The sequence below is a fragment of the Oryctolagus cuniculus genome, chromosome 7 (genome assembly GCF_051225735.1).
Source record: "Oryctolagus cuniculus isolate XC-2025 breed Fujian yellow rabbit chromosome 7, ASM5122573v1, whole genome shotgun sequence".
NCBI classification, from domain to species: domain Eukaryota; kingdom Metazoa; phylum Chordata; class Mammalia; order Lagomorpha; family Leporidae; genus Oryctolagus; species Oryctolagus cuniculus.
In genome coordinates this window covers 111788307-111807941 of record NC_142873.1, presented here as the reverse complement: position 1 = coordinate 111807941, position 19635 = coordinate 111788307, and the positions used below count along the sequence as shown (strand labels likewise).

Genomic DNA, 19635 nt, shown 5'->3' with positions numbered 1-19635 from the left:
CAATTTGGTCAGAGCTTAATGAGTAAATGAAAGTTTACATGGCATATTCCCCCCTCACCCTTATAGAAGACATTAGTTATTGATCCTATCATTCATTCCATCACACTTGAGCTCAGCCCCACAATCCTTTCGACACAGTGCTATAGACAAGCAATTGGAGCTGGCATGGAAAAAGAAACCTGCTTTCCATACTGAAAATCCCTAAGTATATTTGTAATGACTTAGACTGCTTAAGCAAATTAAGAAGCATAAAGGAGCACAGTGCACATATCTACTGAAGCTCAGTTAATGCTGATTCCCCTCTCTACTTCCCACCATACTGAAACCTACCTTTCACGTAGTAGGTACCAAAAAATATTTGTTGAATGGGAAAATGTCAGTGTAACCTTCACTAAATAAGCTGTGTGTTCTCCACAAGCCAGAGTGACTCACAAAGGTCCCACCTTTTAAAATAATGAAAAAACAAAAGCTCAGCTAGAGAGCACATCATGCATTTTAAGGAGGCCATTCCAGCTACTAATGTACAAACAAGCCCAGTCCCCAACCACAACCAACAGAAAAGTGACAGGTTGCCAAGTATTTGGAAAGAGGGAAAACCTTTGTAGCTTTTGTTCCTCCAGTGTTATTAGCCCACTGCTTGGCAGCCATGCAGGAGGAAGACTGCGGAGGATGAAAGAAGTCTGGCTTCAAAGGAATCAGATTGAATGTTAGATAAGACATATAGGATCTAGGAAAGGATTTTTTTGTTGTTGTTCTTTTTTGAGAAGGGAACAGGGATAAATGCATGATTGATTTATCACACAGAAATATTATTTTTGGTTTGTTCTCTTTTCCTGAATTCTGCCTCAGCAACGAAGGCTCACATCTGTGAGAATTCTGACAGGTCCTTCCCATTCCTGTGCTCATTCTCTCAGTTCCTGCTCCTACGAATGGGAGGTAATGATACTGCTGATTAGCCTGCAAATTGATCATTGAAAGCATCATTGCCAGAAAAGTAAATTAAAATTCTTTTGTCTATTCTAATCAGTGAAAGGTAAATGGAATAGGCTTAATCAGTTGCATAGATGGTAAGCTGTTCTCCCTAATCTTTGCAAAACACACATACAATCTTCCTACTAAACTTATAATAAAAGGCAATATTGTCCTCCTCCATTGTCTTTCTCACTTGAAAATAATGTGTCTGGTTTCTGTTGGTTTCTCATTAGGAGAGAAATTTCAAGAATTTCTCATGTTCATAAACCCAAGCCTAGGGTGTGCATAACCTAACAGGCGCCATACTGCATGCATTCTCTGCTTCTCCATCAATCAAAAGATCATGAAGTCTTAGGTATCTGTTAAATATGAACTATTCTCATTTCTTCTGCACATTTTTGGAAGTACTATCTTAAGATGGTTCATGGATCCACTGCCTACATATTTTTCTAACAGACTGAAAACAACAAGAGGGCCATACATATTTTTGTGTGTGTACATGTTTGCAACCCAAAGATTAAAGCAAGGCTTGACACAGAGTAGGTGATGAGCAAATATTTCTTGAACAAATGAATGAGCTTTACTACAATTACTATTATAAGCTGATTAAATGCCACCCTGTAGGATGGTCACATGCCAATTTCCAAAACCTTTGAATATATTATCTTACATGGTAAAAGGGACTTTACAGATGTGAATAAGATAAGAATCTTAATTCAGGGAGTTTACCCGTATACTGTGAGCCCAAGATAACCACAAGGGTTCTTAAGGAGGAAGGCAGGAGAGGCAGAGTCAGAGGAGACAGGATGACAGAAGCAAAGACTGGAGTGATAGGTGGAAGGCCACAAGCCCAGGGGCGCAGGCAGACTTTACAGCTGGAGGAGCCAAGGAAACAGATTCTCCCTTTGAGCCTCCTGAAAGACACAGCCCTGCAGACACTTTCATTCCAGCCCAAGGAGACCTACTCTGCACCTCTGACCTCCAGGCCTGTAAGACTGAAAAATCTGCACTTCTTTAAGCCAGGGATGTTCACAGTAATGTCTTACAACAATGATGGGAAATGAATACAACTAGCCCTTACATAGTAAGTCACGTAAGGAGTCATTTTAATGGATAATCATCAGGATGGAAGCTAGGGTTTGTTGAGTACTTAGGGAGAAGTACAGTACAAGATGCTCTAATAAATATTAATTCTAATTCTCAGAACTATGCCCTTAGGTAGATATTATTATTCTTCCTAAGATTTAGGAATCAGGATTTGGAAAAGTTAAGTAACTTGATCATGGCCACACAGTTAACTATTAAACTCAGGCCATCTGACTCCACATCATACTATGTCCCATGCTAGTGCTGAAAAGTGTGTAAAACAATGGTGAACTACAAGATAATTCTGGCCTTCAAGGAACAAATAGTACGGAAAAGACAATTCTAAGATAAACGTCACATTAGAGAGGACAACTCACAAATGCTAAAGGGTCTATGACCTGCATGCAATGAGGAAAGAGAACAAGAAAGCTGGAATACTCTGGACTGAATGGAGTTGGACCTTAAAGGGTACTTGGGCTGTGGGAGGCCGATGCACAGTGGAGCTCCTGGGGAGCTTTGGGGAAATGGAGTGAGCAAAGGAATAGTTGGTGCAAATGAGCATGGAAATGGGGAAAGAAAGTATCCACTAGAGCCTACAAAGGGAAAAGTCTGAGAAAGAAAAATAAAAAGATGAAACAATTATTTCTATGGGAATGATAACATGCACTGAGAACCCATTTCACCATAAAGGGCACTTTCACATTTGTTATACTTTTTAATCCTTACAAAACCCCTACTAAATGGGTATTATTAGCCTCATTTTTACAAAAGAGGAAATAAAACATCCAGAGGGATTAAGTAATTGCTGAAAGGCACGTCCTCAGTAAGTTTGATTCCAAAATTCGGTCTATTTCTTTTTGCCCCCATAACAACCTCAGCCCTTCTCTGAAAAGATGCACGTTTCCATTAAAGTAAGAATGATAGGCAGAAATGTCCAGGAAAAAGAAAATAGAAAGAAGTGCCTCAAAAGGTGGCAAGTTAAAGGCAACCAGGCAAGCCTAGTTGTTAATTCAGCAAGTTGTTCAACAGTGTTGATTGAAAAGCTGTAAGCCAACCACCTGGAATAGAGAAATCACAACAAAGCGACACATGTCATCCTTGCCTTCCCTTCAGGTGCCAGCTGTTTAGTAAGGGAGACAAATGAGTCTCGAGGTTTCAGGCTCGAGGTTACCTACCTAGAGAAAGGGTGGAGAAAGATCTAGGAAGGTTGGAGATAGAGCTATTTCTTAAGAGGAATAAGAGAAATCTGAAACAAATATGGCAGTGACCCATATCTATTCCACCTTGGTGCTAGACGTACAGGTGTCTGTTAACATTCCTCTTCTTCACTGTTGTTTACAATACGAAGGACCTTCAAAGAGCTCATGGGAAATACATCTGATGGAAAAACTATGCACGGATTTCAAAAAAGTTTTTGCTCCAAAATAAACTGGTCTTTTCATTCTATTTTCCCACAAACTTTTTGAAGTGCCCTTGTATCAAAAAATCAGGCCCCAATCAGTTATTACTACTTTTAAAAGGGATTACCACAATCCTTTGTAATCAGCACCATCCAAAAAGGTAGCATCAGCTTCCACAGAGGGGCAGGAGGGGCGTCTCACTCCAGGTAAACAGAAAAATGGAGAAGCAAGGAAGAAGATTGCCCCCTGCAGCCTGCAGAATGACACAGCCCTTCCAACACCTTCCTGGTAGCCCAGTGACACTGGGTTTGGACATCTGACCCCTGGCCATGTCTTCAGGAACCTGCAGGAGACATCTGGAGGTGGGTGAGCAGAGTGTTTCAGCAACAAGCAGAGGTCTCTGTAAGAGAAGCTCAGGGCACAATCTAATCATCTCAAGGGGTCAGTTCACCGAGTATTAATTGTGAGAGAAGAGGGTCAGGTGGTGAGAATTCAACCAGCACAAACCTTTTAAACCAGGAAAAGGGATTTGAATTGTATCTTAAATAAAATGGGTAGATTCCAGGGGATTTTAGCAGGATGTAGAGATGACCAGATTTGCTTTTCAGAATGATCATTCTGGTGGGATAGGAAGGGCAAGCCATAGAAATTGGGAATCTGGCCAGGTAGAACAGGTAGGCCTTTATCATAGGATGACAGATAAGAAATATTCAGCAGCCTGAAAAAACACTGTTACAGTGAGGATGCAGGAATGATTTCAGAGCATAAGAGGTAGAATTTGAAAGTTGGGTAATCCATTGAATCAAGAGAGTAAAGTGACATCAAAAATAATTTCTGGACATCTTTATTCATAGATGTGTTGCTGTTTCTCCTGACATTAGGACTGAAAGAAAAATCTTGTTAAGGGGCCAGCATTGCCGCACAGCCGGCTAAGCCACTGCCTCAACAGCAGCGCCCACAGGAGCACCAGGTTCAACTCCCGGCTGTTCCAGTTCTGATCCAGCTCCCGTCTAACGCTCCTGGGAAGATGACCCAAGTGGTTAGGCTCCTGATATTCACAAGGGAGACTTGGATGGAGTTCCAGGATCCCGGCTTTGACCTGGTCCAGGCCTGGCTGTTGCAGCCATTTGGGAAGTGAACCAGCACATGGAAGATTGCTCTGTCTCCTCTGTTCTCTCTGTGTGTAACTCTGCCTTTCAAATAAAATAAATAAATCTTTTAAAAAAACTTAAAAATTAAGATGTTTTTCAACAAATGCTAGAACAACTAGACACCCACATGCAAAAAAATGAATCCAGACTTAGATTCATATCCTTCACAAAACTCACATTCTTCACAAAAATTAGCTCAAAAGGGATTATAAACCTAAGTGTAGGCTGGCGCTGCGGCTCACTAGGCTAATCCTCCATCTTGCTGAGCCGGCACACCAGGTTCTAGTCCCGGTCGGGGCGCCGGATTCTGTCCTGGTTGCCCCTCTTCCAGGCCAGCTCTCTGCTGTGGCCAGGGAGTGCAGTGGAGGATGGCCCAAGTGCTTGGGCCCTGCACCCCATGGGAGACCAGGATAAGTACCTGGCTCCTGCCATCGGATCAGCGTGGTGCGCCGGCCACAGTGCGCCGGCCGCGGCGGCCATTGGAGGGTGAACCAACGGCAAAGGAAGACCTTTCTCTCTGTCTCTCTCTCTCTCTCTCTCTCTCACTGTCCACTCTGCCTGTCTAAAAAAAATAAAAAAATAAAAAAAAATAAGTGTAAAACACAAAACTATAGAACTCTTACAAGACCACGTAGGAGAAAATCCAGATGATCTTGGGTTCGGCAATTCCTTTTTAGGTCGGACAGCAAAATGTGTCTGCAAAGCTCAATGTTAAGAAAATGAAAAGACAAACTACAGTCTGAGAGAAAATATTCACAGAGGACATTGATGATAAAGAACTAGTATTCAAACAAAGAACTCCGGTTTTTTGGAAACATGTGTGCCTTTATTGCGGAACAGGCTACTTGAAGCTGCAGCAGGCTTGTAGGTGATGGAGAACTCGCCCAGGTAGTGGCGATCTTCTCTGGCTTGATTTCCGCCTGGTTGAAGGTCTTGGTGGCGGCATGCACAACATGCCGCCCACCATCTCAGGCAGGATGTTCATGTCCCGCAGAAGCCTCATGGCCACCACTGGCTGCTCCATGGGCGGCGCCTCCCTCCCGGCCTTGTGTCAGTGCTGCTTCCCCATGCAGGCCTGGGGCTCAGCGGCCACTGCTGCTGGCAGGATGTGTCCAGCAACTGGCTGAGAGCCACCCCACCAGAGGTGAACCTGCAGAGGTCTGCTTCTTCTGCTCCACTCCTGCCATCTTGTCAGCTTCCGGAAAGGAACACAAATAACTCTTAAAACTCGACAGTAAGAAAACAAACAGCCAGATGAACAAATGAGCCAAAGACAGTAGCATAACTAAAAAGTGATCCCTGTTAAATATAAGAGTGGGAATAAGAGAGGGAAGAGATGTACAATTTGGGACATGCTCAAGCTGACTTGCCCCAAACGGTAGAGTTAGAAACATACCAGGGGATTCCAATTCAATCCCATCAAGGTGGCATGTACCAATGCCATCTCGCTAGTCCAACTGATCAATTTCAGTTCACAATTGATCACACTATAGGTCTAAGAGTCAAAGGGATCACACAAACAAGACTAGTGTCAGCTAATACTGATAGAATCAAAAAGGGAGAGAACGATCCAACATGGGAAGCGAGATACACAGCAGACTCAAAGAATGGCGGATGTCCTAAACAGCACTCTGGCCTCAGAATCAGCCCTTAAGGCATTCAGATCCAGCTGAAAAGCCCATGAGAGTATTTCAGGCATGGAAAGCTGACACTCTGTCAAAAGAAAAAAAATTACCTAAATGAAAGATCTCTGCGAGTGAGATCCCAGTGGAAAGAACAGGTCATCAAAGAAGGAAGTACCTTTCTCTGAAGAGAGGAGAGAACTTCCACTTTGACTATGACCTTGTCTAAATATGATCAGAGTCGGTGAACTCAAAAGGCTTCCATAGCCTTGGCAACTCATGACAAGAGCCTAGGGTGATTACTGAGGCCATAAACAAGAGTGTCAATTTGCTAAGTCAACAACAGGAGTCACTGTGCACTTACTCCTCATGTAGGATCTCTGTCCTTAATGTGCTATACATTGTGATTTAATGCTATAACTAGTACTCAAACAGTATTTTTCACTTTGTGTTTCTATGTGGGTGCAAACTGTTGAAATCTTTACTTAATATATGCTAAACTGATCTTCTATATATAAAGAGAATTGAAAATGAATCTTGATGTGACTGGAATGGGAGAGGGAGCGGGAATGTGGAGGGTTGCAGGTGGGAGGGAAGTTATGGGGCGGGGGGGAGCCATTGTAATCCACAAGCTGTACTTTGGAAATTTATATTCATTAAATAAAAGTTTTTTTTTTTAAAGACAATAGCAAATACCTTGACAAAGAAAGTACATGGATGGCAAATAAGCACAGGAAAAGATACTCCATATTATATGTCATCAAGGAAATGCAAATTAAACAATGAAGGTATCATATTCTAGGTTGTGCCTAAGTTCCTATTCAAGGCTCTTTCCTTTTACTTATAGAAACATCCTAAGTACAGGCACAAACACAACATGCAATGCGATGAAGCTTATTTACAAAGTGATGAAAACACACATGCACACGTGGGCATTGTTCAGGGGGAGTGGGCCAGGAAAGGAAAAGAGAGCTTTTCAGTCCCTGCTGGCTCTGTGTCCATAAGGAGAGCCAACCAGCATGGCTTCCCTTTACTTGGATTTTTAGGAGCTTAGAAAAGGAAGTGCTTCCATGATGCTGCCTCCAGGTCCTGGGTAGGGCAAAGGCCATCTGATTGGCAGGTGGGTGAATAAGATTACATGCAGCAGGAGAGGTGTGGCTTCCAGCTCCTGACCCTATTCTTGCTACTGACTTATCCCAAATCAAAGGGGTAGGCACTCAGCCTGGTAGTTAAGACACCAGTTAAGACCCACATCCTATATGTGAATGCCTGTATTTGATGACTGGCTCCACTCCTCACTCCAGTTTCCTTTCAGTGTAGACCCTGGGAGGTCATGGTGATAGCTCAGGTGACTCAGTTCCTGCCACTCATAAGGGAGACTTGAATTGAGGTCCTGGCTCCTGACTTCAGCCCCAGCCATTACTGACATTTGGGGAATGAACAAGTGCATAGGAGCTCTCACTCTTTCTGTCACCGTCTGTCTGTCTCTCTGCTTCTTAAAAAAAAAAAAAAAAGATAAAAAGAAGATAATGAAATATATATATATATATATATATATATTTTAAGGAGGAGAAAAAAAGATAATGACATAGTACTATACACTTACTAGAATGCCCAAAATCCTGAACACCACCAAATTCTGGTGAGGATGTGGAGCAAAAAGAACTCTCATTTGTTGCTGGTGGAAATGCAAAATGGTGCCACCATATTGGAATATAGATGGGTAGTTTCTTACAAAACTCAATGTACTGGGGCTGGCACTGTGGCACAACAGGTTAAAGCCCTGGCCTGAAGCACCAGCATCTCATATGGGCGCCAGTTCTAGTCCCGGCTGCTCCACTTCCGATCCAGCTCTCTGCTATGGCCTGGGATAGCAGTAGAAGATGGCCCAAGCCCTTGGGCCCCTGCATCCACGTGGGAGACCTGGAAGAAGCTCCTGGCTCCTGGCTTTGAATCAGCACAGTTCCAGGGTTGGGCCATTTGGGGAGTGAACCAGCAGATGGAAGACCTCTCTCTCTGTGTCTACCTCTCTCTGTAACTCTATCTTTCAAATAAATAAAATAAATCTTTAAAAAAAACACAACTCAATGTGCTTGTTCCATATGACCTAGCAATTGCTCCCCTTACTGTTTACCCCAATGAGTTGAAAATTTCTGCCCACATTAAGAACCTGCACATGGATGTTTATAGCAGCTTGAACCCTAATTGCCAACAACTTGGAAGCAATAAAGGTGTCCTTCAGAGGCTGGTGTTGTGGCTCAGTGGATTAGGCCACAACCTGCGACTCCAGCCTCCAGTATGGGCACTGGTTCAAGTCCCAGCTTCTCCACTTCCAATCCAGATCCCTGAGAATGTGCCTGGGAAGGCAATGGAAAATGGACCTTGGTTCCCTGAACCCACAAGGAGGCTCAGATGGAATTCTTTCAGCCATTTGAGGAGTGAATCAGCAGATGAAAGCGCGCTCTCTCTCTCTCTTTCTCTCTGAAACTTTTTCAAATAAACAATCTTAAAAAAATGTCCTTTGGTAGGTGAATGAATAAATAAACTGTGGTCTGGGGCTGGCATTGTAGTGCAGTGGGTTAAGTCACCATCTGCAGTGCCAGCATCCCAGATAGGTGCCAGTTCAAGTCTGACTTCTCTGCTTCCCATCCAGCTCCCTGCTAATGCACCTGGGAAAGCAGGAGAAGACGGCCCAAGCTCTTGGGCTCCTGCACCCACATGGGAGACCTGGAAGAAGCTTCTGGTTCCTGGCTTCAGCCTGACCCAGTTATGGCCCTAGTCGTTGCAGCCATTTGGGGAGTGAATAAAAAAAAAAATCCGTGGTCTAGCCAGTTAAACTTGGCACTAAAAGGAAATGATCTATAATACCATGAGAAGACAAGGAAAAAACTGAAATGCATATAATTAAGTGAAAGGGACCCATATGAAAAAGTATGCACTGTGTGATTCCAACTCTATGGCATTCTGGAAATAAAAAGACGAGTAGTTGCCATGAATTGGTGGGGTCAGTGGAAGGGATAAGTAAGTAGAGCATAGTGGTAAAATCACCTTGGATGATATTATGATGTTGGTACAGTCATTATAGCTTAGTTCCAACCCGTAAAAGCTGCACCACCAAAAGTGAACCCGAATGTGACTGTGGACTTTGAGTGACTGTGATGTGTCTATGCAGATTCATCAGTCGTAACAAATGTGCCATTCTGGGGGTGGGTGTTGATAATGAGAGAGACTCTGAATGTGTATAGGGCAAGGGTGTATGGGTGGGAGGTCTCTGCACTTTCAATGCTCAATTCTGCTATAAACTTAAAACTGCTCTTAAAAATGTTTATTGTTCTCTAAAAAGATGATGAGAACCATTTTAAAATGCTACATATTGATCCTGAGATATAAGCAGAAATGTTTAATGGCAGTTTCGTATTATTACTTCATCTTCAATTTATAGATGAGAATCCTAAGGCACAGAGAAATGAAGCCTGTTGCCCACGCTTCCACAGCACACTAAGTGGCAGAGCAGAATCTGAACCTAGGGAATCTGACTTGTGACCGCATGGGTAGCTGTATGTGAAATGAGGTTTTCGGGGTCTATATTTGTTTCCTGTTGGTGCTGTGCTGAATCTCAAAAACTTGATGCCTTCAGACAATATGGTTTCAGGATCTTCTGGAGGCACACAAGCTCAACACAAGCCTCACTGACCTGCAGTGGAAGTGGGAGCAGCACTGTGTCCAGAAGTCACCAGAGAAGAATCTTCTTCCCTGCTTTCTCAGCTTCCTTCTAGAGATGTTCGCTCTTCTTCTCCCATGGCCCCCTTTTGTCTTCAAAATAGAAATCATGATGCTGGAATCCCACATGGACATCGGTTCCTGTCCTGGCTGTTGCACTTCTGATCCATCCATTAGCATGGAGCTGGATCAGAAGTGCAGCAGCTGGAATATGAACCAGCACCCAAATGGGATGCTGGCATTGCAGGCAGTGGCTTTACCAGTTACACAACACCAGTCCCATGGCTTCTGCTTCTATTGTGATATCTCTTCTGATCAAGACACACCATAATTAGATTTCTGAAAATAAAGGCAAAGAGGGGCCAGTGCTGTGGCGTAGCCAGTAAGACCGCCACCTGCAGTGCTGGCATCCCATATGGGCACCAGTTCAAGTCCCAGCTGCTCCACTTCCGATCCAGCTCTCTGCTATGGCCTGGGAAAGCAGTAGAAGATGGCCCAAATCCTTGGGCCCCTGCACCCACATGGGAGACCTGGAAGAAGCTCCTGGCTCCTGGCTTTGGATCAGCGCAGCTCTGGCCATTGCAGCCAACTGAGGAGTGAACCAGCAGATGGAAGACCTCTCTCCCTCTCTCTCTCTCTCTCTCTGCCCTCCTTTTCTCTCTGTGTAACTCTGACTTTCAAATAAATAAATAAATCTTTTTTTAAAAATGCTGATGGAGTTAGTGGATTCAAAAGGATTCCATAACCTAGGCAACTCATGTCAAGAGCCTTGGGTGATCACTGTTGTCATAAATAACAGTGTTAATTGTTTTGTTGTTGTTGTTTCTGAAAAGATTTATTTATTTGAAAGAGTTACAGAGAGGCAGAGGCAGAGAGACAGAGAGGAGAGAGAGAGAGAGAGAGAGAAGACTTCCATCCACCAGTTCACTCCCCAAATGGCCCCAATGGCCGGAGCTGGGCCAATCCAAAGCCAGGAACTTCTTCTGGGTCTCCCAAGTGGGAGCAGGAGCCCAAAGACTTGGGCCATCTTCTACTGCTTTCCCCGGCCATAGCAGGGAGCTGAACCAGAAGTGGAGCAGCCAGGACTTTAACCAATGCCCTTATGGGATACCAGCATTGCAGGTGTTAGCCTTAACCGCTAAGCCACAGCACCAGTCCCAAGAGTGTTGTTAAACTAACAACAGAAATCATTGTGCACTAACTTCCGATGCAGGACCTCTGTCCTCAAACAATTGTATAGTGAGAGTTAACAGTAAAGCTTGTTCTCAAAGATTTATTCCGTTTTAGTGTATTAAGAGGAGGATATTCTTATGTCTCATAAGTTTTAGTTATGCCTAAGTGTCCAACTCCATTGCTTGTTTTCTTAGGTGCTTCCTTATTTAATGGAAAAAAATTGTTCTCAAGGACTTACTTTCTTTTAATGTATTAAATGGAGGATATTCTTATGTCTCACAAGTTATAGTTATGTCTAAGTGCTTGAAAAGATGTATCATTCTTGGGTGCTTCTTTAAAGTTAGTTAAGTTTCAAAAAAAAAAAGGAAGTGAAATTAACTTCAAGATGCAATGACTTTGAACAGCCCTTGTCTTGACTGTTGAGGAACATTTTTTGTGTGTGTGCAAATTGTTGAACTCTTTATCTAGTATAGAGTTAGTCTTCTGTGTATAAAGTTCATCGAAAATGATCTTAGTGGAGAACAGGACTGGGAATGGGAGAGGGAAGAGGACGTGGAAGAGGAGGAGGAGGGGTGGGAGTGTGAGTGGGAGGGCAGGTATGGTGGGAAGAATATTCCTAAAGTTGTACTTATGAAAGGCATGAAGCTTGTATTCCTCAAAAGGTTTCTTTGGAAAAAAAGAAAACTTCATTTTGAACATAACCACTATAGCCAAGTGCTACAGTAACAAATCGCATAAACTCAGTGGGGAAAACCTACAGGCAATCATCTTACAGCTGTGGAGTTGTTGGTCTGAAATGGGTCTTACCTGGTTAAAATCAAAGTATCAGTAGAGCTGTGTTCTTTGGGAGACTTTAGGGGAAAATTCATTTCCTTTCTTTTCCAGTTTGGAGGCAAACTACATTCCTTGGCTCAAGGCCCCTATTTCCGCCTTTGAAGGCAGCAGCCAAATAGCATCTTTAAATCCCTCTCCTTCAGTTGTCTCCTCTCTGACTTGGCTGCCTCCCTCTCTCCCTATGAGGGTTCTAGTGATGGATTGCATTGGGACCCTTTGGATAACCAAGGATGCGCTTCCCATCTCAAGATCCTCAATCACAATTACAAAATCTCTGCTGCCATGCAAAGTGACATAAAGCAGGTTCTGGAGATCAGGAGGTGCACAACTTGGGAGGGGACGGAGCATTGTTCTGCCTACCACAACACTCCAGGTGGAAAAGGTAGGCAGACCAAAGATCCTTTCATAAATGTGGGCCCAGTAATGAGCTATAGCCTGACATTTCATCAAAGACTCATGAAGCTAAAATCCTAAGAACCAGGTGTCCTTGGGGATGTAGGTCATGGGCATTTCCAGGCACTGCAGTTTACTGGGGCAGATGCCACTAACATCTTCCAGGTCTGATTTGCACTGGCCCAGAGTTTGGATGGGGTTGGACCAACAAATGGCAGATTTTACTATAGGCAGCAGAAGCAGTCAAGGGCTAAGACTCCCTGGGACAGGGAAAACCTGGGAGGGATGCTTTTTGGATGGTCTTACAGACTCTATGGGAAAACTTAGCATGGGAAAGAAGATCGTAACATACAACACACAACCCAGAGTATGAAATAACTCAGTTTCAGGAAACTGTGGTATTCTGAACACAGGAGGCTAAGCTAGGAATCAGGTAAGCAAAGCAGGTCACGCTGATCTCTCAAAGGAAACTCTGGGAACTGTTTTCACAGCAAAAAGCAATGCCCTTCATAGTCAGTTGGGGGGGGGGGGTTAAGGAAAGAGCACAGGGATGGGCATCAATAACCCCTATAAAATGACAAAGGAAACAAACTTCTTAGATGTTTTTTCCAGCTCTACGGTTTTGCTAGTCCAAATGCAGAATCAGAATAGTGTTAAATGCAGAATCAAAATAGTGTTAAAGTTTTCTAAACTTCCTTGATATCAGGTGTTGATTTTTTTTAACTGTGAGGCTGTTAGCCTGAGTCAGCTCCAGTGCTTTTGTAGCCAAACTGAAACCCAGATGTACATAGTAAAAGAAACTAAAGACTGTGCCAGTCAGAAACTGCCAACTGACCTACTAACTTGGAGTCTCTCTGCTCTAATCAATCAAATATTTCGTGTGTGACTGTCTTCTACAGTCAGTTGATAGGTGTTCACTACCTGTGCTATGGCAGCCAAACCCTTGGGACATCTTCATTTCCAATTGCTTCCTGGTTCATGAATCCTTCAGTGCAATAAGTCCTGTGAAATAAATTTTGTTTCATTTTTTTTCTTTTTCCTTTTTTAAAGATGTATATATTTGAAAGGCAGAGTGCTACAGAGATCCTCCATCCTCTGGTTCACTCTCTAAATGGCCATAAAAGCCAGGGCTGGTCCAGGCAATTATTTGGAGTTCCTGCTCCAAAGCCAGGAGAAGGAACTCCATCTAGGTCTCCTACATGGGTAGCAGGGACCCAGGCACTTGGGCCATCTTCTGCTGCCTTCCCAGGCACAGTATCAGGGAGCTGGATTGGAAGTGGACCAGCCAGAACTTGAACTAGTTCCCTGATAAGATGCCACAATTACAAGACAGCTTAGTCCACTGCACCACAATGCCAGACCCTAAATTTCTTTTGACACAGGGAATCTCCTCTAAATCGATATGACAAATGGACCTTCAGTGTCCACTTAAGTCCTCTAGAAGGCAGGGAGAGAATCTCTTCTATTTTATGATGGTAAATGATAATCTAATGGTAAGAGACATATCCTATGCTGAACTAAAACAGTTCTCCAACTTTCAACATTGGACTTTCTTATTTAAGTCACATTGTAGCTACAGTACATCTTCTTTTAAAAGTGAAAACCAGCTAATGTAAAAAAAATTGACAATACCAAATGTTAGTTAAGATGTGCAATATCTGAGATTTTTATATTTTGCTGATAAAAGAGTGTTAACTGGTACAACTGCTTTGGAAAAATCTTAAGGCAGTATCTGCTAAACACATGGCTAAGATATGATCCAGAAATTCCACTCCTGCACATATTTGCCCAAAAAAGCACTTATGTCTAACAAAAGATGTATCCATAGAAGATATACTCATAATAGTTCCAAACTAGAAATAAACTAAATCTAATAGTGTACATTGGACATATATTTTTGGCATGTTTGTACAATGGAATTAATAATGGTGAGTGATGGGCTGGCGCCGTGGCACAGTAGGTTAATCCTCCGCCCATGGCACTGGCATCCCATATGGGCACCGGTTCTAGTCCCGGCTGCCCCTCTTCCAATCCAGCTTTCTGCTATGGCTTGGGAAAGCAGTAGAAGATAGCCCAAGTGCTTGGGCCCCTGCACCTGCATGGGAGGCCGGGAAGAAGCTCCTGGCTCCTGGCTCCTGGCTTCGGATCGGCGCAGTCTGGTGGTTGCGGTCATTTGGGGAGTGAACCAATGAAAGGTAGATCTTTCTCTCTGTCTCTCCCTTTCACTGTCTGTAACACTACCTCTAAAATAAATAAAATCTTTTAAAAAAAAATGATGATGATGAGTGAAAGAAGCCAAACACACGATTCTATTCCTAGGAAAATTCAAAACTGGTGGACCTAATCTATGATGATACAATCAGGAAAAAGTGTTTTTGTAAGAGTGACTACTGATTGGGAAAGAATACAAGGGAACCTTCTGGGGTACAAGAACTGTTCTTTATACTGGACTGAGTGGTGGTTAAATGGGTGTATATGTACATAAAAAATGTATTTGAAAGGCAGAGTGACTTATATACCTTATACTTAAGATTTGGGTACTTTACATATACCAGAATAAAAAATTTTTCCGAAACGGAGCCAATAGGAGCAGGCATGTTGCACAACAGTTATTACCTGGGATGCCCATGTCAGAGTGCCTAGATTTGAATCCCGGCACTGCTTCCAATCCAGCTTCCAGCTAATGTACACCATGGGAGGTAGCATGTCATGGTTCAAGTACTTGGGTCACTACCACCCATGTAGGAGACCAGGTTGAATTTTGGGCTCCCACTTTTGATCAGGGCCAGCCCTGGCTATTGTGGGCATTTGGGGAAAGAACCAGTGGATGGGGAAGTATCTCTCTGCCTTTCAAATAAGTAATGTAAATAAATTAAAAAAAAAAAAAAAAAGAAACCAAACCAAACCACTAGGTCCTAATAGGAAAGATAATCCACCACACTAAGTGGAATTTATACCTAGTACACAGGGATAGTTTAACATACACAAAACAATAAATGTGATACTGGGGCCAGTGCTGTGGTGCAGCAGGTTGGCGCCCTGGCCTGAAGTGCCGGCATCCCATATGGGTGCCAGTTCTAGTCCTGGCTGCTCTTCTTCCAATCCAGCTCTCTGCTATGGCCTGAGAAAGCAGTGGAGGATGGCCCAAGTCCTTGAGCCCCTGTACCCACGTGGGAGATCTGGAAGAAGCTCCTGGCTCCTGGCTTTTGATTGGTGCAGCTCTGGCCATTGCGGCCAACTGGGGAGTGAACCATCGGATGGAAGACCTCTCTCTCTCTGCCTCTTCTTTCTCTGTGTAACTTTGACTTTCAAATAAATAAGTAAATCTTTTAAAAAAATGTGATACATCACATCAAAAAATAAAAGATAAAAAACATGATTATCTCAATAGATGTAGATAAAGCATTTGAAAAAATACAGCATCTTTTCATGATAAAAACATTTAAAAATTGGGTATAGAAGGAGCACATCTCAACACAATGAAGGCAGCCAGCATCATATAGAATGGGGCAAAACTGGAAGCATTTCCATTAAGATCCAGAACCAGACAAGGATGCTTTACTCTCACCACTGTTATTCAATACAGTTCTGGAAGGTTTAGCCAGAGTCATTAGGCAAGAAAAAGAAACCAAAGGGATACAAATTGGAAAAGAGGAAATCAAATTACCCCTGTTAGCACATAACATGATCCTTTACATAGGGGAACCAAAAGACTCCACTGAGAGCCTAGTGAATCTCATAAGATAGTTCAGCAAAGTTGCAGGATATAAAATCAACACATAAAAATCAATAGCATTGTGGGGGCTGGCACCGTGGCTCACTTGGTTAATCCTCCGCCTGTGGCACCAGCATCCCATATGGGCGCCGGGTTCTAGTCCCGGTTGCTCCTCTTCCAGTCCAGCTCTCTGCTTTGGCCCGGGAAGACAGTGGAGGATGGCCCAAGTGCTTGGGCCCTGCACCCGCATGGGAGACCAGGAGGAAGCACCTGGCTCCTGGCTTCAGATGGGCGCAGCGTGCCGGCTGTAACGGCCATTTGTGGGGTGAACCAAGGGAAGGAAGACCTTTCTCTCTGTCTCTCTCTAACTCTTCCTGTCAAATAAAAAATAAAAAAAAAATCAATAGCATTTGTATATACTAACAATGCTATGGCTGAGAAAGAACTTGTAAAATCAGTCCCATATACAATAACTACATAAAATTTTAAATATCTTGGGATAAGTTTAACCAAGAATGTGAAAAATCTCTACAATGAAAAATACAGAACACAAAGGAAAAGAAATAGAAGGAAAGAAATATTAGAATACACAAAAAATGGAGAACTCTTCCATGTTCATGGATTAGAAGAATTAATAACAAAATGTTCATACAAACCATGGCAATTTCTGATTTGATATGATCCCAACCAAAATACTAAAGAAATTCTTCTCAGATCTAGAAACAATCCTAAAATTCATATGGAAACACAAAAGACCCAGAATAGCCAAAGAAATTTTAAGAAATAAAAATAATGTCTCTCATTTCAGATTTAAAAAAATACTCCAGTGGCAGGGCACACGTTTGATGCAGTGGTCAAGATCCCACTTGGGGAGCCGACATCCTATATTAGAGTGCCTGGCTTCAGGTCCCAACTCCACTTCCAATTCTGCTTCCTACTGATGTGTACTCTGGAAGCCTGCAGGTGATCCAATCAATCCCTGCCATCCACATGGGAGACTCGGATTGAGTTCCTGGCTCTTGGTTTTGCCCCAGCCCAGCCTTGGGAGCATCTGGGGAGTGAATCAATGGATAGAAGCGCTCTCTCTCTCTTTCCTAATTTCAAGTTAACAATTCAACATTAATACAATTAGTAACATTATACTACTCAACATTCTAAGCACTGTGACCATCAAGGAATTGAATGAATCAGAATTCATTTCCTCACCCACCCCCAATAAAGAATAATTAGGGTTAGATCCAGGTTTAGATGCCAACTTATAAAGTATCCAAAGCAGGTTTCACTCACAAAATATTCTTTGAGAAATTATTACGTTCAAGGCACTGTTCTAAGTACTGTGGATACAGCAATATTGAAGGCAATGAGGGGCCAGTGTTGTGGTGTAGCAGATTAAGCTGCCAACACCAGCATCCCATGTTAGAACACTGGTTTGAGTCCTGGGAACTCCACTTCCAGTTCAGCTCCCTGCTGCTGTGCCTGGGAAAGCAGTAGAGGATGGCCCTGGTACTTGCGCCCCTGCCAACCATGTGGGAGACCAAATGGGACTTAGCCAGAGACGGATGATCGCCCTGTCTCTCCTCCCTCTTTGTCTCTCCCCCTCTCTCTGTCATTCTTTCAAACAAATAAATAAATTCTTATATAAAAAAAAAGACAATGACGGCCATGGAAATACAGCGATATGCATGACAATGTCCCTGCCCTCATCAGGCTTACATTCTAGTAGGGGCAACAAAGGAAGAAAAAAAAACATCATTTCAGGTAGCGATATGTGAGTGCGGAAAAAGAAAAAGGAGGCAGAGAAGGATTCAAAGAGGGGAGGGCCGGGGCAGTGTGGGAGAAAGGATGAGCAGGGATAAGCCTTGAGTGCAGACCTTGACGGGTGAGGAAGCAAGCCATGTAGACTCGGGAAAGGGCACTGCAGAACAAAGAGCAAGTGGAAACATCTTCATGGAGGAGCCAACGTGGCCTGTTTGGAGCATGACAGGCATCCACTGGAGAATAGGCAGAGAAGTGACATGTTTTCATTCACTTACTGTGTGGAGAATACACTCATGTTGTAGGAAGATAAGGTCAAAGAAGGTATATGCTAAGTCAACAGAGCTGAGAATTAATAATCTATTTCTTTTGAATATCTTTTGGAAAGCTTGATGTACTTATTAGTCATGTCTTAGATCACTTCACTCAGCCTCAGACATGCCATTTTTCCTGATGTTTCTTATATTATAATGTGAATTTCATATTCCACTCATAGAATTTGTCAGTTATTAAGGTTTTTCTGAAAAATCAAAGATGGCAACTTGAGTCTTCATAACCATACCCTCTTAAATATAAAATTAGCTCACATGATTAAAAGTCTGAAATGACACTTTCTTTTTTTTTTTTTTTTTTTTTTGACAGGCAGAGTGGACAGTGAGAGAGAGAGAGACAGAGAGAAAGGTCTTCCTTTGCCGTTGGTTCACCCTCCAATGGCCGCCGCGGCCGGCGCGCTGCGGCCAGCGCACCGCGCTGATCCGATGGCAGGAGCCAGGAGCCAGGTGCTTTTCCTGGTCTCCCATGGGGTGCAGGGCCCAAGCACCTGGGCCATCCTCCACTGCACTCCCTGGCCACAGCAGAGGGCTGGCCTGGAAGAGGGGCAACCGGGACAGAATCCGGCGCCCCGACCGGGACTAGAACCCGGTGTGCCGGCGCCGCAAGGCGGAGGATTAGCCCAGTGAGCCGCGGCGCCGGCCCTGAAATGACACTTTCTAAAGTGTTCTGGTAAAACAACATTGTTCTTTGGCATGTACGGTCCAAACAGCTCTAACTTTAATCATTTTTTAAGTTTTAATCTCCACTTGCTTGGCATATTCTGGTAACACTGACAGGTTAAAAGCAACATTCTGCTGCATGCATGGTGATTGCTTGCAATTAACCATAATTTAGGCTGAAAGTAATCTGATCATCTGCTTCACAGCAACATTTCCAAATTTATTAGGTAAATATCTTGAGAGAACTTCAGATTTAAAAGCAACAAAGGGGGCCAGCGCTGTGGTGTAGCCAGTAAAGCCACTGCCTGTAGTGCCGACATCCCACATGGGTGCCAGTTCTAGTTTCGGCTGCTCCCCTTCTGATCCAGCTCTCTGTTGTGGCCTGGGAAAGCAGCAGAAGATGCCCCAAGTCTTTGGGCCCCTGCACCCATGTGGGAGACCAAAGGAGGCTCCTGGCTCCTGGTTTCGGATCAGCGCAGCTCCGGTCATTGAGGCCAACTGAGGGCTAAACCAGCGGATGGAAGACTTCTCTCTCTGTGTAACTCTGACTTTCAAATGAATAAATAAATCTTTAAAAAAGAAAAAAAAAAAAACAACAAAGATAGAATCTGCAGCGTTTAAGCTTTCCTTTATATAAGGAGTCTTGAAGAAGTGAAGGTGCCAATAGACAAATTCCTGAGAAAAGGCATGTTTGACCATTTATTATACCAAGTAGCTGCAGATAAGGATAATGATAACGGAGAAAAGAAAAACTTGGGTCAATAATTCCCAAAACAAGCATATTACCTTCTTCCTGTAAAAGGGACTTCTGAGCCCAATGCT

At 43.3% G+C, this 19635-nt stretch overlaps 1 long non-coding RNA gene across 3 annotated transcripts; it reads right to left on the bottom strand.

Moving 5' to 3' along the window:
- Positions 1 to 5413: 5413 nt before the first annotated feature.
- On the bottom strand, positions 5414 to 18061 carry LOC149125691 (uncharacterized). Of its 3 annotated transcripts, none has more exons than XR_016237321.1 (2): positions 17938 to 18061; positions 5414 to 5804 (listed from the first exon to the last, which is right to left on the bottom strand). It is a non-coding gene; the product is annotated as an uncharacterized LOC149125691 (long non-coding RNA). The 3 variants fall into 3 exon arrangements; XR_016237322.1 differs by lacking the exon at positions 17938 to 18061 and adding an exon at positions 13273 to 13356; XR_016237320.1 differs by lacking the exon at positions 17938 to 18061 and adding an exon at positions 9926 to 10290.
- Positions 18062 to 19635: the final 1574 nt, after the last annotated feature.